This window comes from Vicia villosa, linkage group LG2, assembly GCF_029867415.1.
Source record: "Vicia villosa cultivar HV-30 ecotype Madison, WI linkage group LG2, Vvil1.0, whole genome shotgun sequence".
Lineage (NCBI taxonomy): Eukaryota > Viridiplantae > Streptophyta > Magnoliopsida > Fabales > Fabaceae > Vicia > Vicia villosa.
Window position 1 is genome coordinate 2,232,831 of NC_081181.1, and position 26,648 is coordinate 2,259,478.

The 26,648-nt window shown below is 37.4% G+C and overlaps 1 long non-coding RNA gene across 1 annotated transcript; it reads right to left on the reverse strand.

Moving 5' to 3' along the window:
- Positions 1-1,295: 1,295 nt before the first annotated feature.
- Positions 1,296-2,310, reverse strand: LOC131645752 (uncharacterized). Its single transcript, XR_009297184.1, has 3 exons — positions 1,867-2,310; positions 1,628-1,756; positions 1,296-1,377 (listed from the first exon to the last, which is right to left on the reverse strand). It is a non-coding gene; the product is annotated as an uncharacterized LOC131645752 (long non-coding RNA).
- Between the last annotated feature and the right edge of the window lie 24,338 nt (positions 2,311-26,648).

The following is a 26,648-nucleotide window of genomic DNA, read 5'->3' on the forward strand; positions in this document are numbered from 1 at the left end:
TCTTGATTTTAAATGTGTATGTTCATATATAATGGGCAAAATGAGAATTAACATGAGATAGTATGGTTACTAGTGTTAATTGGATTTTGTGAATCGTAATTGATTAATTGACCTTTTATATGTGAATGATATGTATGTGTTGTGAATGTTGTGTACAATTGGTGGATAATTCATCGAGTTGAATTATTGTGATATGCTAAATATTAAGATGGTAGAGATGATCTTAATTGCATATGTTTGATTAACATTGTACATACATTCATATCATGGATGCCTTGAAACAAAGGTGGTTTGCTTTGAAACATAAGCGTGGCTTGGATTCTAGAGTGAATCGGAAAGCGGTAAACTATATGTTTACATTTGGTGGCTTTGATCTTGTCCGGATCTGAAGCGTGGCTAGATTCTATATGAATCGGAAGCGGTGGAACTTTGGGTCCACATTGGGTACCACATGCATAGAGTCACATGTCTTGCATTGAGTCACATTGAGGTTATGTGATGTTTGAATATATGCATTTATGTGATTGTTATGTGTACATGAGATGTGATAATTGAAATTGGTGATGTTTTGATACATAATTGGTTAAATGTGTGGATATGTGATAGTGATGGATTGTGTATATATTTGGGATAATAGTATTGAATCTTTTGAGTATTATACTATTGAATTTTGTGCATACTTGAATATGTGAAATTTATTAGATGATACTATTTACATGATTATGACTTGTTATGTGATGAAAAGTATGTGAGACTAATGAACTGTAGAAGTATGATGTGTATAGTAGCTATTGATACTTGTGATGTGATGATTTTATATGTCTGAATCCTAGCATGCAATTTATCATACGCCCACTTATATGATTTGATATCTCACCTTTCTCTCTTGTTCGCCGTTGCCTTTATATTGGTAACGTGCAGGTGTTCAAGTATGAAGATTTAGTTGCCGTTACTCGAGTCGGCTGTCGCTCTGATACGTAGCACTCTGGGGGAAACGATTTATATTATTTATGATGTTGCTATTTAATTGTTTCATTTTGGTCGGACAAAATGATAAGTTAACTGAAGATATTTTATTGAATATATTCTTAAGTGATTCCGCTGTGTTTTAATAAAATAAGTTATTCTGCTTCAAAGGTGCTATGTATCCGCTTTATGCGACGAGGTGATTTGTTTTGTTTTGATTATGTGACGCCTCATTTGTTTATTGAGAAATTTTTTAAAAAAAAAAACTCTGATTTTTATATATAATTGCCGGGTAGAAATGGGGTGTTACAGCAAGGATCAAAGAACTTCCAAGACTTCCAGAACTTCTACTGCTATCAGAGCCAAAAGAAGCGGTTCGTACACATGCTCCAATAAACCGAACCTTGCACCCTGGAAAAAGAAGAAAAAAAACGAACCGAAACCGATTCAAATCAGAACTAATACAAGCATCTGTAGCGGGGAGAAACGACATGACAAAAAATGAGCAAAGAAGGAAAATCGATAACAGAAAAATATATAACAGAATTCAGAGGGGAAGAACCAAAAGGGGGTAACAAATTTTCTTCAATATCTCTATTCATCTTCATCACAAAGTCACAAAAAGAAGCTAACAGATTGGAAGGAAAGGGAGAATAACAACCTGTAACAAACTTTTGCACTCGCGAGATTTTCTTCATCGTCTTCAACAATCCTTCATCTTCACGCTTCCATTTCATCACCACCACAATCACGCTCTTCATATCTTTCTATCATCTTCATCATCTTCATTCTTCAACCATAACAAAAGGAAAAGAACAAAAAGCAGAAAATCAGGGAGATAGAAAAGAAAATATCAGTAACAGAGAATTTGCAGAAAAGAGAGGAGAAAACGTAACAAACCTCTAACCGAAATGTAACAAACTTTTCTCCTATCTTCTTTCTCATCACCTTCATCGCATATTCATCTTCAATTCGATCACCGCCATAACTCATCAAAATCAATCTTCATCTTTCTCTCTCGATTCAATATCTCTGCAACAATCTTCATCCACGCGTTGACATCATCATCATCGCCACAACTTCGCAAGCTTCGATCTGAAAATGAAATCGCAACATCTCCGACTACCTCTTCTCCGATCTCCAACATCACCTTCAATCATCAGATTTCCTTCACCAGATTCTTCGACAACCGAAACTCTTGTCAATCTCAGAACCTCATCTTCAAGAAACTTTGACGCGACATCGATCTCCACTACGTTCAACATCTTCAACTACCAATTTTGCATCAATCGGAAACGGCATCACCGAAGCAGCGTTCAAACATCAGAATGCGACGATTCACAGCGTCGCAACCTCCCTGCATCAAAATCAACAACCAGTGGCAACATCACATCAATCATCTTCTTCAATGATGACATAAAACTTGAAAAAGAAGTGAGCAGAGAGAGATTGAGAACCACGCGAGAACACAGAGATGATGAATCGGAGAAGACGGATGGAGATTGTCATACCCCAAAATTTACCCACACTATTTCTCCTATTCAAATTCAAGTCAATACACAAAGCTCCTAAACACATTCTCCTACACAAGGCTCTAAAACTAGGGTTTGATTTATTCAAAGGAAAATCAGTGAATCAATGGTTCCAAAGCATCTCATATGGCTCAATACAGTTCACACTATCTCTATGACAAGTATCAAGGCTCAATTCAAAGGAATGGTCACTCAACTGTTCAGAAAATCAACAGTCGACTATCTTGACCTAAAAGTCAATTGTGGTCAAAGTAAAGTCAAAACTCCTGATTTTTTGTCAAGATCCTCATATTGAAGTATCATTCACCATTTGATCAAGAATTGATCATGGTCCATCAAGGAAAGATCAAAAATCAACAAATCAAAAAGTTTCTAAATTAGGGTTTTGTACAGGAAAAGTCAACTGAACTTTGACCAGCCATAACTTCCACATGGAACATCAGAAATTTTCCATCCAAATCATCACGGTTTGATCTCTATTTCCTTACTTTGATTGTACCGATCCATGCATTGTTTTCATAAATTAAATACATATTTATGTTTGTAATGATGCAATAATCGATTCTGGATGTTTAATCGTGATTCTGCGCTCGTATACACCGGTGGCCATTGTTAGGGTTTAGGAGGTCTTGATTGGGGATTTCCGTTTTAGGCAAAATCAGAACAAATTGCAGTTATCGTTAGGTTCAGGATGTTTGGACGATCGCAACTGTAGGGTCGCGCCAAATTTCTTTTGCGTATATTGTTATTCGTGATTTGCAGATTTGTAGCGACGGATTTTCATCCGTAGGTAAAAGCTGCACAGGGCTAAGACGACGGAAAGAGGATAGGGACGACTCCGTGTCGCTCTTTGATTGGCCTGTTTTGAATGATTTTTTGCGCGTGTGAAAAAGGGAAAGACGTCAGATCCAATGCATCTCTCTTATGCGCTTACCGTGTGCCTTCGTTCTCTCAACCATCAGATCCTGTCATTACCACGATCCAACGCACCAGAGTTGAAGGTCCATCATGATCTTCCACGCATGCGCCACACAGGATAATTACGCTAAGTTTCTAATTTTTTTTTCTTTTTAATTACATAGATCTTTATTTTCTATTTAATCTATATATATCTCTTTTATTTTATTTTTACAAAACCTTTGTTTTTTTTATATAATAATTATATTACTTATAATTTATTATATTTGTTTTTTTTATATATAATACTTATGTGTTTATTTTTCTTTTCTTAGTTATAATAAAATTATTATATGTATATATTATTTTCTAAAATCTTTTATTTATAATAAATATTTATTATTATGTTATATTTATTTTATAATTTATTTATTTATTTTTTATTATTTTTTAACATATTTATTTAATTTATATCTATTACTTCTATTTATTCAAAATTTATTTAATTCACAAAAAATCCCTAATAAATTATTTTCACACTCGATTTAATTTTCTTATCCCGATTTAATTAATTAGGTCGTAAGACCAATAATTAATTAAATCAATTTACCATTATACTCAATTTGAATCCTAATTAGGGGTTGCCCTACACTGAATACATTTTATTTTCAATGCCTTTTCAGGGTTACTCTTAAAGCGCCTTCCGACTACGCGCCACGCTTTTCACGAAGTTAAGTATTAATTTATTTCAAAGTCTATTTTGTTTCCTTTGATTTTAGGGTTTGCCCTTATATTTCTTGAACTATGCATACACTCACCTATTATCTGCCTTTGCCATTTTTTAGGGTTACCTCCGAGGCTTCCTCCGACTGCCAACCATACCAGATCAAATGCCAAGCTAAGTATCTTTCACTTATTTAATTATTTTTAAATTCTTTATCCTTTTATTTTAGGGTTAACCTCGTTTGCCTCCGAACCGATAATGCACTCACCCTTCTTCGTTTGTTCTTTCTTTTCCAATTTTCAGGGTTTGTTAATTGCCAAAGCTACGCGTATCGGTAACCCTGAACCCTAACTCTAATGTTTTTCTGTTTTATTTTGTAAATATATCTCGCTGGTTTCAATTCCCCCTTCCTCCGCTGGTTATAATTTCCCCTCCCCGTATTGCTTTAATTATTCGTTTATACTGCTGTGGTTAGTAATTATAGGGAGTGCAAGATTCTAATTAATTTAGAATCGCTAATTTATAAGATAAAATAGCCGAATATGATCACGTGATTGGTGCACACACGCACGCTTTTGGGTAAACCTCTCTGTAGCCTGTTGCCTGTCGCCTTGTTGCCTTGTGTTGTTTTGCAGAATAGCCAGTCCCTCGAATACGAGGATACCTTAGCCAGTTGCCTCGATTAAGATCATGGTCCCTAATGATGCTTCCTTCGATATGCATGATCTAGACCCTCGGAAGTTGCCTACGAAAAAGGCTAAGGTATCCTCTGGCTGCCTACGAAAGGTTATTCTGACCATTCCCTTAGACTACCTGCCTCTCTATGGCATGAGTCAGTCTTATGGCGAATGATAATGCGATGACCCTTCAACCTCCAAACGAAAGGCTTCCTGCCCTCTTATGGCAAGGATAGACCCTTTCATCCTGAAATGCTAAAAGAAACCTATCATCTATGTTTAAGGTAATTGCCCCTAATTGCTTTGCCTTGCTCTAAATTTTTCTATATTCTTTCTCAAAATTCTTCAAAAATGGCTACGCTCATTTACGAGCTAAAGTCCACTTTTCCTCTTCTTCTACATTTCTGAAAACAAAAGAGAAAAGCAATTAAGAGCCCATGGAAAACCATGGATGCAAAGGGTGCCTTATACCTTCCCTTTGCATAAATTACCCCCCGAACTCAGTTTTCTTTAAAAAGGTTTTTTCTGTTTCTTTTAGCCTTTCTAACTTAATTGGATAAAATAAAAGTCGGTGGCGACTCTTGCTTAACAGCGACATTTCGATTATAAAAGTCAGTTCATCGTATTACAGAGATTAACAAGGCGGAATCGAGGACGGAGAAATGGAGAAATTCTCGCCGGAGATGCATTATCGGCGCCGTCATGTTTGAAAATGAGTTTGAGGAGAAGAGGAACGTGAACTCCAATGGTCATAACATGTAACCCTAATTCCCTTCCTAACTTGAAATTTTACATTAACGTGTTTTTTTTAGTGTGATTAGAGGGAATTAATTGAATTTGTTTAGACTTAATTGGCCACAAATTATTGAATCAGATCTAACAACAAAATTGCTTTGCATCTGAATCCATGGACCATAGGCATTGGGCCTAGCGAGATATCGCTTTCCACACCCCTTACAGGCCCGTGCACCTCGTTCTTTTTTGTCTGACTACAATAAAACATGTTGTTGGGCTTAGCTTCATGGCCTTGCTGTCGCGGGGAAAAATCGTATCTTTTTTCGGGATGAGACACCTGATGCCTTCTTTGGGCTCGAGTGCTCAAAAAAATGATTTTTCTTTTGTTTCGACCAAACTTTTTATTGTTTCCAAAGTAGGAAAAAGGAAAAAAGCTGCAATAACCTTAAAAGTGGGGGAGAGATCTTTGGGTAAGAGGGTTGGTTATACGAAGGGAAGGTATTAGCACCCAACGTATCTATAGTACTCTATAGGTTTCTTTGTTATGTCCATTTCATTCTATGCTATTGGGGTTCTGTTGTGAGATAGGTGGGAAACTAAGGTGTTTGTTTGATTATGCTCGCAAAGATCATCGCGATCCTCTGCATACATATCCCTTAGAGGGAATCAGAGCATCTGTAGCTCGGGGTCTACGGGTGCTAAGGTTTGAATGGTTTGAGGGAGAAGTTTTGCTCGCCAAGGATACGACCTTGTGCCTACGTATTCTCAAAGGGATGTTGAGAAAGTCAGAGCAATCGTAGTTCCCACTTATGCTAGTGGAAGCAAAAGAAAAGAGACAAATGTCATCTAAATGTTCGATGTATCTAATCTATATCATCACATACATCTGTTTGATTTTGTTTGAAAATCTTTTCATTATAAGCCCTGGGCCATGCCACTTATGGTGCTTAGAATGATAAAGATGTTTTTTAGCCAGCCTTGTGGCAAAAACTTTCAATGAAGTCAGCCTTGTGACAAAAAGTTTTGATTAATCAGCCAGCCTTGTGGCAAAAGTTTCAATGAAGTCAGCCTTGTGACAAAAACTTTGATTAATCAGCCAGTATGGTGGCAAAAAGGTTTGATTGATCAGCCAGCCTTGTGGCAAAAAAGTTAAGTTGATTGATTGATTGATTGTTTGTGATGATATAGAAGAGATACTCCTATCATAGAGATGATAAATGTCTAATCTCCTAGGGTATTTGATTTGAATATTGGGGATGCTTATAAGAAGCCCGTGGGTCCTTGTACGAAGCCCAAGAGGAGGCTATTCGAGGGTCCTTGCATTGTAAGCCCAAGAGGAGGCTATGGGAGGGACTACCAAGGGTCCTTGCATTGTAAGCCCAAGAGGAGGCTATGGGAGGGACAAGTCGTTTGTACGAAGCCCAAGGGGAGGCGTGGTATAGTTGGTTTGAGCTCTTAGAGCGATTTCACCGGGAAACCATACTCTATGTCCTAACCTAAACTAGGGAGATTCTTTGCACGAAGTCCAATAGGAGGCTATGGGGAACCTAGTGTTGTACTAAGTTGAACAAGCATATATATAACACAATCACAAATATGAACAAGTATGAAAAAATATGAACAAGTACATGAACAAATATGAACAAGCACATATATATGACAAGGTGTGTGTATACAATGGAGTTTATGAAGGAAATATACCTGTAAGCATGATCCGTTTGTAAACACGGGGGGCTCGGGACTTATACTCGGGGAGAGGCCCATTGAGTTTATTCAAAGCTATGTAAATAAATGTTTACAAGAGGGGCTTGGGACTTATACCTACATGGAGGCCCATGGTATTTTTGGGAAGATTTAAAGAAAACCTTCATTTTTTGATTTGTTGTTCGAAGTTAAAAAAACAGATTGAACGAGATATATACAAAAAGGTGTATGTACAATGAAATACCTAATTTCATGTAAGGGAATGGGACTTATACCTATGTGGAGGCCCATGTTTTATTTACAAAACATGGTTAATTGTTTTATTAACAGACGCAAGGTTTCGTCTTTTGAAAACAGTTTGAAAGTTTTGTTTTGAAAGAAGTTTTATGTTTAAAGAAAAATTGTACAAAGAAAAAAGGAATGGGTATGTACAAAAGGGGCTCGGGACTTATACCTACATGGAGGCCCATGGTATTTTGAAAATCAATTGATCAATCCAAAAAGATTTAATCAATAGTTTCTTTTGAAAAGAAAACCAAAAAGAAATGGTTTATCGTTTTGAAAAACTGTGATCGTTTGTTTTAAAACAGTTTGAGATTTTGACAGAAATCAAATTAATTAAGATAAACACAAAGATTATACTTAATTAACACCTAAATGATTAGGGTTTGATCACAAAATATTTACAAATGATTAAGTTTGAAAAATCAAATGAAAAACAATATTTAAAGTATTTTAAAAACACTTAAAAACATGTCATTTTAAACCTAATTAAAAATGTATTAAATAAATATTTTTTTGTGATTTTTTTGGATATTCATAAAATATATGTGTTAAATAAAGAGTGTGTAAAAAATGAAGTGAAAATGAATTAGTTTGATTGGTTAATTAATGGGTTGAAGTTGTGAAGAAAATAGAGAAAAAATAGTGATAAAAAAGAGGTTTTGGTCCCTAAGGGTGTTGAACCCACGATCTGGAGGTTGTTTCTCAAAACAAAAGCCAACTGAGCCACGCTTGTGGCTTGTAACATACACGCGTCCATTTAGTTATATTAACAAACAAGAATTTGAAATTTCTGAACCAAAAAACGCACCAAGAACACCATCCCCATTTGAATTTGAAAATCTTCAAAACTGAACCAAATTGATCAAGTGAAGGGTGTATCTTACTCGTTTTTTCATAAGGAACATGATGGTGACCTTTAATTTCATTTATTTTCACTCTAAGGCTATCAATTTTCTGATGAACACGAAGAACCCTAATTCTATGATTCAATCTGAAATTGTGTATGATTGATGAATTATGAAATTGATTGAGGGCTATTGATCAGTGATAGTGCAGAAACAAGATGGCAACTCAATTTTTCATTTATGATGCATGTATGTATGAGTTTGAAGTTCATGAGGCTTACCTTCAAAAACGGCAAAACTGGAGATTGAATTCTTCAATAGAGGTGTTACAGATGTTGCTTCTTGATCTGGACAGCTTCAATGGACCTTATGGAAGGTGTTTGGATGCTTGGAACCACCTGAATTCATCTGAGCATGGCCATGGTACCCGATCTGCAGAAGCTTCAAGAGTGAATCGAATTTGATGATGGAGATGTTTCAGGCCATGTGTGATGGTTGGGATAGCTCACATATGGTATATGGAATGTATTTGGATGATTAGCTTGGTCAGAATTGGCCTGGAATTTATTTTGGCATGATAAGGCTAGTGTTATGCATATTTGGGAAGTAAGGTAGTGATTGTGAGTTCTTGATGTTTTTGGAAGGTTTCAATGGTTCAAACAACTTCCATATGGTATTTGGGCAGTGTTAGAAGCATCACTTTGCTTAGAACTTCAAAGGTTTAGAGGTTGAGAATTTTACCTCTTTTGAAAAACTATGAAACTTGCATTCTAAGAAAGGAAGAGAAAACCTATGTTTATGAGGTTTTGGTGTGATTTGGAGAGTGGAAATGACCTCTATTTATAGGCCAAGCTTTCTGAATACAAAGCCCTTGCAAGTGGATCAAAGAGTGATGATTTGGCTTAAGAGATAAAATGGAATCTTTACATTTAATGCAAATGGTTAAAAGTGACTTAACCATGGTTATTTTGCCAAGCTTCTTATCTCTTTCCTTTCTGATCCTAAACCAGAAAATATCTCTCAATTATTGCATTGGTGTGTCATCACTTGTGTTATAGGTCACATGGTACATAACTTTAGCAAAAATGACTTGAAATTTCAAGTGAAATGGTCACTAATGGAGAAATTCAAAGCCATAGCTACACTCCATATTTTTTCATGCTCTTGGACATTTTGGAAAGCTCATGTTACACACTTCAAAACCCTAGTTGGAAGTTTCTTCAAGACCTTTAAGGAAATGTGTGAAAAAGATCCATGAACTTTGAGAAAAATGAGATTTCAAGTGAAACTTTCAAAAGATACCAACTTTGAAGCTCCATATCTCTTAAATGGTTGATCTTTTGGAAAATCATCATACGTGACAAAGTTGTTTATTGGATCAAAATCTACAACTTTCATGTTGGAAGTTTTTTTCAGTTTGTAGGTGAAATTTTGAGAAATTCCCTTCCAAAGTTTGGAAAAAACCATTGAAAAACACTTGGAAAATTTTCTAAGTATGGAAAGTCAAACTTTTGACTTTTTGATTCTTGATTGATTTTCTTGATTTTTCTTGATAAAATGACTTCATATATCATATATTGATGATTCAAAACTTCAAAAGTCATGGTTGACCAAAATTCCCCAAAAGTCAATGGTGATCTTGTACAGTTGACTTTTTCAGATGAATCGCGTTTCTGGAGATTTCAAATGAACCAGGCTATCCTCACCAAATGAATGGTATGAATGGATCATGTTGAGTTATTGGAGGAACTTGAGCCATGGTTTACATTGTGGCACCATGTTCTGATTAAAAAGTCAGTGGTTCAAGTGAATTAGGTCAAAAACCCTAATTGTCGACCTGATGAAATTGATGACTGTGGATCTTGAATTGAGATGTAATTTCCATTGGATATTGTCATAGGGATTATTTGAAGATGATTGAAACCTTTGAGTGATCCCTTGGAGATTTTTAAGGTTTCCCAAATGTGATCCCTGATTTTAGTCCCTGATAGCTCAAAAACCCTAATCTGATGATTTGAAATTTCACTGTTGATCAATCCTTGTGTAGGAGATGTCTTGAGTCAATAGATTAGGTCAAAATGATGTACTTGGGGTCTTGAGGTCATGTCCCAAGTCATTAGGTCAAATCCTGAGCAAAATTCAGGAGTATACTGTCTTCAGTCAAAACCCTAATCTGGTTGATTCAGAGCTTTTGAGCTTGTTGAAATGAAACTTTGAGGACCAAATGTTGATTGTTGATGAAGATAATTCTTTTGAGATGAAGGGAGAACAAAACCCTAATTGATTGTTACTTGTACTGGTGAGTGATTTCTTGATTTAATCCTGCTGAGTCACAAGTAGCAAACACAAACTATGTAATTTGTTAGAGATGCAAATGATGCATATGCACATGATATGAGGTGGTATCTTAGGTCAAAAATTGGGGTATGACAGATGCCCCTATTTAAGTTTCTTCAATCTGAGATATGAAGATTGAAAATCTTCGTTTTGATAGGGTGGAAGAGACTTAAATATCAGAAGACGCAAATTTTGGACCTAAGATACCAAAATTGCGAATGATGCAAGGATATCTTTACCGAGGGGATATCAAGAACTCACTCCGCTGGGGAAAAGAGACCGGGAAGGATTCCTCAATCCGTTTTAGGAAGAGAATCCGTTTTTTGGGAAAGCAAGTGTATCCTTCACCGGGGAATGATAGCTTTGTAAGAAAAGCTTACCTATCGACATTATCGACTATCAACATGGGGATAGACTTGTTTAATAATGCGAAGGTGAAAGGTATGAAACTGTGTTACCGACTATCAGCATGGTGATAGACTTGACATGGTAAAAAGAGTTTCAAAGGTTCGGTTAATATTACCGACTATCAGCATGGTGATAGACATGTTAAATAATATAACCAGAACAAAAGGTTACCGACTACCAGCCTCGTGATAGCGGTTTTGAAGACATGATCAATTATCAGCCAAGTGATAAAATGATTCTGGAGACTTTGCTAGGGAAATTACTGGTTATTCAGCCTTGTGAACAGTAATAAGGCCCTGATTGTCAAATGGTCTTCATGATTGATTTCCTAGAGAGGAAAAAGCTTTTGAAAGAGACATAAGCTGCTCGGATGATGAGGCTATTGCTTATTGTCTATTTTTCACGACTCTGTTTGAGGAATCGGAACTTGAATCTTTGGTAAAGACAAGGTTCTAACCAAGAATGAATTGGAAAGAAACAGCCAAACAAGACTTTGTACCCAATGAGGGATGAACTCAACTGGGGATTTTCTCCTTCGTTTTGAGAGGAGAAACTAAAGCAACCTTCTTCCACGAGGGATGATCTCAGTGGGGAACTGGAGAAAGAATATGTTCTTTTTGCTTATGGGTGACAACCTACTTGGAGAGATGACACACCCATACCTGTTTCTTTTTCCTTCTTTTCTTTCTTTTTTTTTGTTTTCTCTTTTTTTTTTTTTTTGAGGATAGATATATCCTAAACAAGTAATTTTAAAGCAAACATTGAAAAATGCAAGAATGCATAAATGATGCAAATATGTATGAATAATGAATGTCATGAATGTAGCATGCATGCTGACAATACTTACAGACAAAGAAGTATGTACTGGAGACGGACCAACGTCGCAATACAACCAGATATTTGGCAAATGTTCTTCAACACGGTGTAGATAACACAGGTGATGAATGATGCTGCGTGCTTTAAACTTCTCCGGGGAAGATAAGCATCTTTTCTTATTGAGATGGAAGAACTTCTTCACTGGAGATGAAAGAACTTCTTCACTGGGGATAGAAGACCTTCTTCACTGGGGATAGAAGAGCTTTTCCTATCATAATCTTTGATTCATCCTATGGAGATAGCTGTTGATGTTCCTTCGGCTGTTCACCACTCAAAGGAAAGTTTCGCTTTTATTTTGAAAAAGAAAAGTAAATTCATTTAAAACTTTTTTTTCTTTTTTTTCCAAAAGTGAATAACACAATTAAAGTGTCATTTTGCAAGCTAGAAGAAATTAAAGATTGCAAACAAATGGGCACCAGGCTCAAATTTATTTAATAGGATGGTAATCAGCTAAAGGCGTGATTCCATAGAGTATTTACAAAAGTTGGAAATGGTAAATATGCGGAAAAGGCTACATTGAAAGCAATAACCACTATTCACCCTAACAACTTTGAGTTCCAACTGTGCTTGTTGCTTCAGATTGGCGATGATTTGATTGTAGATCCTTTGATGAAAAAGACTCTTCAGGTGACGAAGTACGGACTGATGCAGTTACTTTGTCATAAATCCTTAATTTTTGCCTAGAATGCCCTTTCGGGTTTTCAATCTACCAGGATGAATTTTTTTCTGTTTATTGTCTCTAATTTTTGCCTGGACCGCCCTTTCGGGTTTTCAGTCCACCGAGACGCTCCTTTTTGCCTAAGTCGCCCTTTGCGGGTTTTCAACTTACCGAGCTGTTCTTTTGTATTTTTTTAGAAAAAGTATTTCTTGACTGCATCAGCATTCACAGGATGTGGGAGTTCATCACCATCCATGGTTGAAAGAGTCATGGCGCCGCCAGAAAATGTTCTTTTGACAACATACGGGCCTTCGTAATTAGGAGACCATTTGCCCCTAGAATCTGGTTGAAAAGACAAGATCTTTTTTAAGCACGAGGTCACCTTCTCGAAATTCACGAGGTCGAACCTTTTTGTTGAAGGCTTGTTTCATCCTTGCTTGGTATAACTGTCCATGGCATAGAGCAGTCATACGTTTCTCTTCGATTAAGTTCAACTGATCATATCTGCTTTGACACCATTCAGCCTCTGATAACTTAGTCTCCATGAGGACTCTCATTGATGGGATTTCAACTTCTACGGGGAGCACAGCTTCCATGTCGTATACTAGAGAGAAAGGGGTTGCCCCTGTTGAAGTACGCACTGAAGTACGGTACCCATGTAAAGCAAATGGCAGCATTTCGTGCCAGTCTTTGTAAGTGACGACCATTTTCTGGACGATCTTCTTAATGTTCCTATTGGCAGCTTCGACAGCGCCGTTCATTTTTGGTCTATAAGGAGAAGAGTTATGATGCTCAATCTTGAATTCCTCACATAATTCTTTCATCATTTTGTTGTTCAAGTTCGAACCATTGTCAGTAATGATCTTGCTGGGAACACCATATCGGCAAATGAGGTTGTGCTTGATGAACCTCACAACCACTTGTGTTGTAACATTGGCGTAAGATGCTGCTTCGACCCATTTGGTGAAGTAATCAATTGCTACTAAGATGAAACGATGACCGTTTGAAGCTTTTGGTTCGATCATTCCAATCATGTCAATACCCCACATGGAAAAAGGCCATGGAGATGAGAGAATGTTGAGTAGAGTCGGTGGCACATGGATCTTATCTGCGTAGATCTGGCACTTGTGACATCTCTTCACGTGTTTACAACAATCAGATTCCATTGTCAACCAATAGTATCCTGCTCTTAAGATCTTTTTGGACATTGCATGCCCATTTGAATGAGTTCCAAAGGACCCTTCATGCACTTCATGCATTAACATGTCTGCTTCGTGTCTATCCACGCATCTGAGCAAAACCATGTCGAAGTTTCTTTTGTATAGCACATCTCCGTTCAGGAAGAAACTGCCAGAAAGCCTCCTTAGAGTTTTCTTATCTTTGTTTGATGCCCCAAGTGGGTACTCTTGAGTTTGAAGGAAGCGTTTGATGTCGTGAAACCACGGTTTATCATCGATAACTGCTTCAGTTGCAAACACATAGGCGGGCCTTTCAAGGCGCGTAATTCTGACTGTAGGCATATCGTTCCAATGATTGACTTTGAACATGGAAGATAGAGTAGCCAAGGCGTCTGCCATTCGATTCTGATCTCGAGGTATATGATGCAATTCAACCTTGTTGAAGAAAGTCAACAGACGTCTTGCATAATCTCTGTAAGGAATCAAGCCAGGGTGGTAAGTTTCCCACTTGTCTTTGATTTGGTTGATCACGAGGGCTGAATCTCCATATATGTCGAGGATCTTGATCCTTAAGTCAATGGCTTCTTCGAGACCCATGATACAAGCTTCATATTCTGCGATGTTGTTGGTGCAATCAAATAGCAATCTGGAGGAGAACGGGATATGAGTACCCTTGGGAGTGATGATGATTGCCCCAATTCCATTGCCAAAAGCGTTTACTGCTCCATCAAAAATTAGGCCCCATCTTGATCCAGGATCGGGACCTTCTTCAGGTAACGGTTCATCACAATCTTTCATCTTTAAGTACACGACATCTTCATCAGGAAAGTCAAACTTGAGAGATTGATATTCATTAATTGGCTGATGCGCCAAGTGATCGGCGAGAATGCTTCCTTTGACCACTTTTTGAGCACGGTACTCAATGTCATACTCAGATAACAGCATTTGCCATCAGGCAATCCTTCCTGTTAAGGCAGGCTTTTCAAAGACATACTTGATCGGATCCATTTTGGAGATTAACCAAGTAGTATTGTTGATCATGTACTGGCGGAGACGTTTTGAAGCCCAAGCCAAAGCACAACATGTTTTTTCGAGCATGGAGTAACGAGACTCACAATCTGTGAATTTCTTACTTAGGTAATAGATAGCATGCTCCTTCTTACTGGTTTCATCTTGCTGTCCAAGCATACAACCCATGGATTCTTCCAACACGGTAAGGTACATGATTAATGGTCTTCCTTCAACTGGAGGAATCAATATTGGTGGTTCTAACAGGTATTCCTTGATACTGTTGAACGCTTTCTGGCAATCTTCAGTCCATACAACCCCTTGATCTTTGCGGAGAAGCTTGAAAATTGGCCCACAAGTAGCAGTCATTTGAGAGATAAATCTGGAGATATAGTTCAATCGTCCAAGAAATCCTCTTACTTGCTTTTCAGTTTTTGGTGCAGGCATCTCTTGAATAGCTCTGACTTTGTCGGGATCTACTTCGATGCCTCTTTGGCTGACAATGAAACCCAAGAGTTTTCCAGATCTAACCCCAAAAGTACATTTGTTAGGATTCAAGCGAAGCTGATATTTCCTTAGTCGTTGAAACAACTTCAAAAGGTATTCAATATGTTCTTCTTCTGTGCTGGACTTGGCTATCATGTCGTCCACATAAACTTCAATTTCTTTATGCATCATGTCATGAAAGAGAGTAGTCATTGCCCTTTGGTAATTTGCGCCTGCATTCTTTAATCCAAATGGCATCACTTTATAGCAAAAGGTACCCCATGGGTGATGAAAGATGTCTTCTCCATGTCTTCGGGAGCCATCTTGATCTGATTATAACCGGAGAACCCGTCCATGAAGGAAAAGACGTTGAATGTAGCGGTCTTATCAACCAGCATGTCGATATGTGGTAATGGAAAGTCATCTTTTGGACTGGCCTTGTTCAAATCACGGTAGTCAACACACATTCTGACTTTGCCATCTTTCTTTGGAACTGGCACTATGTTGGCCAACCATTGAGGATACTCAGAGGTGACAAGAAAACCTGCGTCGAGTTGCTTTTGAACTTCTGTTTTGATCTTGTTAGCCATATCAGGGTGAGTCCTTCGCAATTTCTGCTTAACTGGCGGACATTCTGGCTTCAATGGCAAGTAATGCTGAACAATATTGGTATCCAACCCAGGCATGTCTTGGTAGGACCAGGCAAACACGTCAACATATTCTTTGAGAAGGTCTGTCAACTTACTCTTGATATCAGCATCAAGCAGCGATCCAATGGTCACTTCTTTTTTGTCTTCTTCAGAACCCAAGTTGATCTTTTCTAAAGGCTCTTTGTGAGGCAGAATGGCTCTTTCCTCGTGCTTAAGTAATCGAGATATCTCGTCCGGAATCTCTTCTTTTTCCTCTTCTTCGGCTTCGAACACAGGAAACTCAAAGTTGGGAGAGGGCATAGGGTTATTGCATTCAATGAGTTTTTCAATAGTAAATCTGCACATATGATTTATATTTATTTCAGAAAATTTATGAATGCAAGAGTGTATGCAGATTTTTTTTTGAAAAGTTTTTTTTTTTTGGTTTTTTAGGATTACCATTTCCAGAAAAAAGCAAAAATAAAACACATAGCGTAGGGAATTCAAAATGACACTTTATTTATGATTCATTTTTGAAACAAAGCCCTAAACACAAACTCATTTGTCTTGGGCAGGACAAAGAGGGAAACTTTTAAAACAAAGCCCTATACACAAAGTTATTTGGGCGGAACATTTAAAAGCAAAGCCCTATAAAACATCTCTCTGCTTTGGGCCAGGCAGGAGGTCAAAATAACAGCGAGGTGATTACTTTGAGCGGCGAACAACATTCGGAACGTCGACACCTTTCCAGTAGCAACGAACTCCTCTGTGTATTATGTATTCAGGAAAAATTTCCTCAGAATTATCTTCAGTATTGACATTGACCGCTGGTCAAGCAGGAATTGAAGGTCCTGGTTTGTCACCCTTGTTCTTTGTAGAGTTGAAACGGTCTTCTTCTATTTCTTGAAGAGCATAAGATGAATCACAATCTTCAGAATTTTCAGGATGTAATTCCCAATCCTCAGGATGAAGAGACTCATTGTCAGAGACACTTTCCAAGTCAACTGCGGGGCCATCTTCCCTTTCATCTTCAAAAATGGCATTTATGTGATAATAACCATCTTCAGGGTTATCATACTTGGTAGATGCGTTGAAGCCGAAATTTTCAGTAATTTCAGGTTGCTATGAAAATTGAGAGCATTGGTAAGCCTCTTCTGGTTGACTGTTATATTCAAAGGAATCTCCCCATCCAGTCGGTTGGATATCTTCAATCGAAATCTTTGAACTTTCAGGTGCAGTATATTTCACCATGTAATCAAATTTTCCACTTGGTTGTCCCAAGGTGTCCCAAACCTCTGCAAGAATAGGCGGAATTTCTTTAGCACTTGTTTTCTCTGAAGGAGGATATGGTTCTTCCTGAGATATGTATCCCGAGTCATTGAGATAACATTTCCATTCTTCTTCAGTATCGGGCAGACCTTCTTCGATGCATTCTTCGATAAGGACATTAACCTCTTGAGGAGTCGGGTTAAGGAATCCTCCACTAATGAATGTTTCTTTGATCGGACGAAGGGTTTCATCCTTCTTGGTGCAGTTTGAGAATGTCGGTGAACATCCAAGCCCTGCTCTGGTTTCATTCTTGGTAGGGATCACAACCTGCCCCCAGCCAGTGGTAGTTCCATCTTTCACTACTTTTACTGCCTCTTTGTAAGAAGAGATTAATGCTTTCTTTTTGGAAGATTCATCTTCTAAAGAGAGACCTTGGAACTGCGTTCCTTCCTCATTATCAGCAGTAATGAAAGAGAAATTGGATAAATGGCTCACCATCAAGGCTTGCTCCCCACTTATTGTTACCAATTTTCCATTTGTTACAAATTTTAACTTTTGATGGAGCGTAGAAGTTACTGCCCCTGCTTCATGGATCGATGGTCGTCCTAACAGACAGCTATGAGCAGCTTGAATGTCCATTACCTGGAAGGTGATTTGAAATGTATGTGGACCAATTGTCATGGGAAGGTTGACTTCGCCGATAACAGATTTTCGCGATCCATCAAATGCTTTGACTACTACACCACTGAACTTCATAGGCATTCCTTGGTAAGATAAACGAGCAAGAGTCGTCTTTGGCATCACATTCAAGGAAGATCCGGTGTCTACCAGCACGTTGGACAAAGAGTCTGACTGACAGTTCATAGAAATGTGCAAAGCAAGATTGTGATTTCTGCCCTCCTCTGGGAGTTCTTCATCACAGAAGCTTAAATTGTTGCAAGCTGTTATGTTGGCTATTATCCCATCAAAATGGTCAACAGTCACATCATGATCTACAAAAGCTTGGTCCAAGACTCTCATCAGGGCTTCCCTATGGGCTTCTGAATTCAACAGCAATGAAAGTATTGAGATTTTTGAAGGAGTCTGCATAAGCTGATCCAAAATCTTATATTCACTTCTTTTGATAAGCTTCAAAATTTCATCAAAGTCAGGATTGACATTGGTTCCACTGGATTGGCCAACATCAGTGCTTGTATTACTGACAGGAGTTTCCACAGGATTCCCCACTGGTGTATTAACAGGATTTTGCCTGGTTGCGGGAGCAATAGGCTGCTTTGGAGGTAGTGGAGTGTACACACGTCCACTTCTGGTTACTCGACTCACATCAGCGATATTCACGACAGATGAAAGAGTAGGTAAAGGAACTTCTTGTCCATTCTTTATCATTGTTGCATTATAGTTGTATGGAACTGCCTTGTCAGAGTCATAAGGAACAGGTCCAGGTAGACAAATGATCAAAGGAGCAATAGGAACCTTTGGCTTGTTGTAGGTAACTTCTATGCGCTCAGGCATGTTGAAATGAGGAACGATGACGTTAACTTTAGGCATTTCCGAGTTGATATCTGAGACTAAAAGCTCATGCGGATAACATCCTATCATGTTAACTTCATCTTCATTCCTATTTCTGTAAATCTGAATAGTACCATTATCTAGCAAGACTTGAAGATCTCTTCTTACAATCGAACATCCATGAGGATCTACACAACATATGCTACAGGAACCGTAGTGATGCTGGCGAAAATTCTGCCCTTGATAGAGAGTAGCGTGCATTTGTACCAAATTTGCTCTTGAGAAATTGATGTTATAGACTCAATATGGACCAGAACATCCATACACCATGTTTACAACATGCCCTCCATGATTGGGCAGCGGATTTGCTTGCACATTTGGATTCAAATTTCTGAAAGAGAGGAGATTAGATCTAACCAACCTCTGAACTTCATATTTCAAAGCTATGCAATGCTCAAGATCATGGCCAGGTGCTCCTTGATGATAAGGGCATGAGACCTCAGCTTTGTACCACCATGGAAGTTTCTCAGGTACTGGTGGTGGTGCTTTGGTTTGAACAAGACCGCTTTCAATCAAAGCAGGGTACAACTCTGTGTAGGTCATTGGAATTGGATCAAACTGTGGAGCTCTTTGTACACGATTCTGATTATTGTTGTTAAACTGTTGAGCCTGTTGTCGAGGCTGTTGTTGAAACTGCGGGGTAAATCCCGGATTTGGTGTTGTATTAACAACTGGCGCAATAGCAGCAATTTGACGTTGACGATTGACGTTTCCTCTTGGCCTCCCTTGGGATACCATGTCAACACTTTGTTCTTTCTTCTTTGGGAAACCACTTCCGAACTTTTTGGTTCCGCTTGAAGATCCACCTTCTTTAGTTAGACGTCCGGTTCAGACTCCTTCTTCTAGACGCATCCCCATGTTTACCATTTAGGTGAAATCACTTGGAGCACTAGCAATCATGCGTTCATAATAAAACGGGCCAAGAGTATTCAAGAAGATCTTTGTCATCTCTTTCTCTTTTAACGGTGGATTAATCTGAACAGCAGTTTCTCTCCATCGTTGGGCATATTCTTTGAAAGCTTCATGGTCTTTCTGAGTCATGGATCGAAGCTGATCTCTGTCTGGAGCCATATCCGAGTTGTATTTGTATTGTCGAACAAAGGCCTCACCTAGGTCGTTGAAAGTTCGAATGTTAGTGCTATCCAAACCTATGTACCACTTCAGTGCGGCACCAGTCAAACTGTCTTGAAAGTAATGGATAAGCAATTGATGATTATCTGCATAAGTAGACATCTTCCTGGCATACATCACAAGATGGCTTTGTGGACAAGAACTACCTTTGTATTTCTCAAAGTCAGGGACCTTGAATTTAGCAGGTATTTGTACACTGGGAACCAAACATAGCTCCTGGGCATTCTTCCTAAACAAATCTTTGCCACGAATAGCTTTGACTTCCAGCTGAATCTTGTTGAACTGTTCTTGGAGATTTTCCACAAGATTACGTTGATTTGTGCTATCGCCTTGATCATGATAAATCTCATTGCCATCATAAGGAACAGTGTGAACCGTAGGGGTCGCAACTGTCATAGTGGGTTGAGAGACTGCCATAGTGATTTGGGAAAAAGTTACCCCTGAATGTGGAATAAACGCCGAACCTTGCGTAGCAGGCGCTTCAGTTGTGGATGTTTGAACCCCAGAAACATTATGGCGGAAACCTGTACCGAAGCTGAAAGGCGTGCCCCAACCTTCTGGCATGGAGAAAGATGGAATGCTGAATGCAACTGTAGAAACTGGAGTAGTGACTTCAGATGTTACCGTTGCTTGACTGTTGGATGGCGGCTGCTGATTCTGTGCGGCCATTAGGGAGTCAACCAGAGTAGTGAGACTTTCCAATTTTTCCTGAAGGGTGGTCACTGTACCACGGAGCTCAATATTCTCTTGTTCAGAGTGTTCCATTACTCTTCTTCTGCTTGAACGAGTATTGTATCTGTGATTTGATTGCGAGCGCGGTCGAGAAACTTTGAGACGCGACAGCTTGACGATCTATTGGAGAAAGATCCAAAAGATGAGACTCTATACAACAGACTCGATATGCAGAATGATGTATGCAAAAAGAAATTTATGATTTTTCCAAACATTTTAAAGATTATTTCCTTGCAAACATTTGAACACAAACTATTCTTTTATTGAAATAATGGGAAATGTTACAACATTGGAGCATAGCTCCTTACAGAAGCAAATGATAAGTAAAAGCTAAACAATCCTAAGCATCTTCATCAGACGAAGAACCAAATGCGTTGTGCAGCTTGAGCTTCATGATTTCTTTCCCATAATAAGCTTTCAACTCGGCCTTTTCGGTCCTTAGCTTGTCAACAACATTCTTCCAATCGTCAGGAGTTGGAGCGTTGCTTGCTGAGCCTTCAAGCTTTTTCTTGCTTTCTTTGATGTACCTCTTGATTGCAGCGTCTTTCTGACGGATCTTCTCATCTTTACTCATGAGCCATCCATCTTGATAATAAAGAGTTTCTTCGTGATCTTTCACTCTTTTCTTCAACTTTCTGTTTTCCACATCGGTCTTACGAAACTTATCTTCCCAAGCATCCTTCTCTATCCTCATCTTGGCTAAAGTGTCTTGGTATTCCTCCATAGTGGGAATGTTGGGCCGTTGAGATACCACTGGGAACATGGGTTTTTCATAAGCATAAGGCATTTGAAACTCCTTTGCTCTTTTCTTTACCCAGCAGGTGTGGGCGTCCACGGCAATGCAATTTCTTGCCTCACCTTTTTCTTTCCATCGGACGTCGTACCAAGCTCTCACCATTCCTGTTTTCAACCTTTGAGGATCATCCCCTTCTCGGTAAAAGTAGCATTCCACTGCGAGACCAATGGGTTTAGCTGAATTTGCATACCCGAGTTGTCGTCGGGCTAGGACCGGAATGTAGTTAATTCCTCCTTGTGTACTAATGAGGGGTACGTTGGCGAACTCTCCACAACTTTCAATGGCTTTTGTACCACAGCGAGCCAAGGTATACCAACGAATATCATTATTAGTAAGAGACATAAGTCTTCGAGGCCAACGTAAGCCTTCTCGGTTTTCCGTGAAGATAGGAGACTCAGGTAAGTGCGAAACAATCCATTTGAACAACAGAGGTGCACAACATACAATGATTCCACCGCCTTGGCGATTCCTATGATGGACAGAGAAATACATGTCACCAAGCAAAGTCGGAACAGGATTTCCATTCAAAAAGATTTTTATGGCGTTGATATCAACAAAGTCGTTGACGTTGGGAAACAGAACCAACCCATAGATGAGCAAGGCTAGTATAGCTTCAAAAGCTATCATGCTACCAGTTTCGATGAAATCAAAGGCTTTCTTCATTAGGAAGTGTGAAGTTAAACCCGGGAGGTTTCCTTTGGTAGTCCAATTACTCTCTACTTCAGATTTCTTCAAGTGGATACTTGCTGCAATAACGTGTGACTTAGGAATGGCTTCCAAACCATTGAAGGGTATTTTGTCAGACACAGGAATACCCAAAAGATTGGCATATTCTTCTAAGGTCGATAGCAACTGGTAGTCTGGAAAGGTAAAACACCGGTAGACGGGATCATAAAACTGAACCAGAGTTTTGAGAAGTCCTTCATCAACATGAGTGTTCAGGATAGGCAAAAGCTTTCCATAACTTTTCCTAAAATTAGAAGGATCTTGTACAGAAGATGCTAATTCTATCAGTTTTTCCACATCAGGCGCTTTGAAACCGTACTTTTTGGTATACCTTTTTACCCCTTCCATAACTTAATCCTATAATGTTTGCAAAGAAAATCCTCTAAATCTTTGGAGAAATCATGTTTTTATGGAAAAAGATGGGTTTTTAATGAATGTATGAATGCATGGATGCATGGATGCCACATATTCAAACATGGTAAAGCGAACATGGTAACGCAAACATGGTACTGCAAACATGGTACTGCAAACATGGTAACACAAACGTGGCACACATAGGTTCAAAGATCCAGCGTCACGAGCATGAGGTCAGAGAACCAAAAATGGGATAGTTCTAGTTAATCACCTGCACAACATGTTCTACTGATACGTCAGAGTCTACATTCTTCTTTCGGATATTACCGGCTTGCACGACTGAACTTGTGAGCCAGAAATATTCTCAAGAAAAACTCGTCTGAGTGTGGCTCTCCGCATGACAACTATCCAAGTCTTCACCTGAATCGTTTCTGCGCCACAACCTATTAAGGCCAGGATGGGTTGGGGTTCTACGGCCAACTCAGCTTCTACAGTTCAATGCAGCAATAATGTTTTCGCTACGAAACATGCTAAACATATATTACCAACAAGGAACCTCCACTGAGCGGAAGGATTCTCACGTACGCCTGTACATGACTATACCCTCCACCTAATTCTTATGTGTACTTAATCCGGGTTAGGATTTGTCCATAATGTATCACTTGTAACAGAACCACACATGTAACAGAACCAGAACCACACATGTAACACAAATAAAAAACATAACAATTTGAATTAACCCTTCCTTTGGAAACAATAAAAAGATGGTCCCCAGTGAAGTCGCCATTTTTCTGTCGCGGGGAAAAATCGTATCTTTTTTCGGGGTGAGACACCTGATGCCTTCTTTGGGCTCGAGTGCTCAAAAAAATATTTTTCTTTTGTTTCGACCAAACTTTTTATTGTTTCCAAAGTAGGAAAAAGGAAAAAAGCTGCAATAACCTTAAAAGTGGGGGAGAGATCTTTGGGTAAGAGGGTTGTGTCACTCGGTTTTTTGAGGCGAACTGACTCCTTGCTCTTTTTTTTCTTTTATTATTTTTTTTATTTTTTGCAAGAGTCGCCACCGACTTTTATTTTATCCAGCTATATTAGGAAAGGCATAAAAGAACAGAAAAAAGACCTTTTGACAGATTTTGGGTTCGGGGGGTTGGTTATACAAAGGGAAGGTTTTAAGCACCCTTTGTATCCATGGTTATCCATGGGCTCTTAATTGCTTAGCTCACTTTTTTAAATGCTTTGTTGATTTGAAAATAGAAGAAGTGAAGATGGACAATAGGTCACATAGGTCTCTGAAGAGTTTCACCGGGAATAATGCCCTTCAAATACCAGATGAAAGTTTTGAAAATAGATGAGAAGTTTTGAAAATACGTTGTTTGAAAATGGAAGTGTTTGAGCAAGCAATTAGGAGTTACTTACTCTCAATTTATAAGATCTTTCCTGTACGTTAGCAAAATAGACAAATAGAAAATAGCAGAAACATAAATAATATGTCCAAATGTACAAAGAGAAAATAACAGAAACATAAATAATACGTCCAATTGGACAAAGAAAAAAATAGCATAAACATAAATAATACGTCCAAATGGACAAAGAGAAAATAACAGAAACATAAATAATATGTCCAAATGGACAAAGAAAAAATAGCGGAAACATAAATAATATTTCCAAATGGACAAAGAGAAAATAGCAGAAATATAAATAATATGTCCAAATGGACAAAGAAAAAATGACAGAAACATAAATAATATGTCCAAGTGGACAAAGAAAAAATAACAGAAACATAAATAATATGTCCAAATGGACAAAGGAAAAATAACAGAAATATAAATAATATGTCCAAGTGGACAAAGAAAAAATAACAGAAATATAAATAATATGTCCAAATGGACAAAGGAAAAATAACAGAAATATAAATAATATGTCCAAGTGGACAGAGAAAAAATAACAGAAATATAAATAATATGTCCAAATGGACAAAGGAAAAATAACAGAAATATAAATAATATGTCCAAGTGGACAAAGAAAAAATAACAGAAATATAAATAATATGTCCAAATGGACAAAGAAAAAATAACAGAAAGATAAATAATATGTCCAAGTGGACAAAGAAAAAATAACAGAAATATAAATAATAAATAATAAAATAAAGCATAAAGCAAGAAATATAAAGAACAATATAATAAAATGCGGAAATTAAAGTCAATTGTTAGTATGTTAGCACGTGAATCATCTTGAAGCTAGTCAAGTATATTCACGATGTTAGTGAAGATCGATGGTGAGTGAATGATGATCTCGGATTTAAAATTAATGAAAATTTATCAGAAGCTTGATAGAATCATAGCGACTACACGATAAATTTCCAAAAGTCTTAAAACAACTGCATACAATCTCTGCCATATTTGATCTTTTATTCTGATTCGGGACAAAGGAAAAAGATAAGAAACAATATCAAATAATATACAAAAATAAATATAAAACAAATTAAACTTAATTCATTCTTTTTGTGATTTTTTTTTGGAATTGATTTTAAGTTAATTAACAAGCTAATTAAACAAATAATTATACAAATAATTAAACTTAACAAGAAAAATATTATTTTATATGTCAAAAATTAGATTATAAAAAATATAAACCTAAATCTAAAAGGAAAATATTTTTGGAGTTTTTTGATTGGTTAAAAATAATTAAAAAGCAATATTTACATAATTACTAATTAATTAAGCAATATAAATTAATTATGAAAAGAAATAAAATATTTTTATGGTAAAAATTAAATAAACATTTTATCAACTTAAAACTAAAATTAAAACATTTTTTTTTGAGAAATTGAAAATATGCATAAATATGGAGTTTTTAATTCATGAACTCCTAACACTACTACATATTAAAAATTACATTGTACTTACTCTATGATGTTCCAAGAGTGGAAAAGAGTGATTGAAATTGATTGAAAGTGGCTATTTGAATGAGCCTTGATTTTTACAAGTTTATTGAAACTTTTGGAAAATATAAAACTTATGCTATGGCTTTGGTGTTTGTTGTTGTGCTCTCCTCTTGTTTCTCCCTTTTTTTCCTCCTTGAATGAAGAAAATGAAGCTTTATTTATAGGCAAAGAGTTTGATCTAGGAGGCCAAGCAAGTGGAAAAAATAATGATTGATTTTGTGGAAAAAGAATGGAATATTCTTTTATGCTAAGATAAAAAACTTAACCATGGTTTAATCACTCAATTATTATTCTTTCCAATCTTGCAATCTTATCTTTGATGCTTTGAATATATCATTGCTTGTATCACATGAAGCTTCCTTGCATTATCCTTGAATTATCATTGAATTATCCTTGAATTATCTCACTTTAATTAAACTTTAAATGAATAAAATTTAATTAAAATGAAATAAAAATGTTATGGATCATGGATGGGTCGTGGATTCCCCTTAGACATATGGGAATCAAGATTGAATCAGAAAAGAATTGGCCTTTTTGAAAAAAAAATCAAATTTTGGTCATTACTTGTTTCATGCATTTTTCCAAAAAAGGTCAACTTCATCAAGGCATATCTCCCTCAATTTTGATCCTATGAAAGTGTTCTTTAACTTTTTGGAAAGCCCAAGATGTCCTCTACAAGCCACTTTGGAAGCGTTTTTGCATTTGGAGAAGTTATCTTGATGATATGGGCTTTGACAAAAAACTGCTTTTTGTTGACTTTGAAAATGACCTGTAATGTTTTGGCTTATATCTCTTAGGCGGAAGCATTTCTTGACCTTGGTCCCAACATCAAAGTTGTAGAGAATTGAATTTCCTTGAGAATGAGCTTTGGTTGGAATTTTTCTGATAAATTATGAGAGAGTTATGGTCGGTCAAAGTTCAGTTGACTTTTAGGTAAAAAACTCTAATTTTGCAATTTTGAGTTTTGTCGATTTCTGAACTTTTCTTGATGAATTATGATCAACCATTGATCACATGATGAATCTTTTGACAAAATATGGATGTTGACCAAAAATTGCATTTTTGACTGTCTGTTGACTTTTTGGTCAAACTGGTCGTCTGTTGACTGTTTGAGCTGTTGACTGTGCGTCCGAGCGAATCGAAGTTTGAAAATTTGTCTGGTGGTACTTTGAGACGTATGTAGAT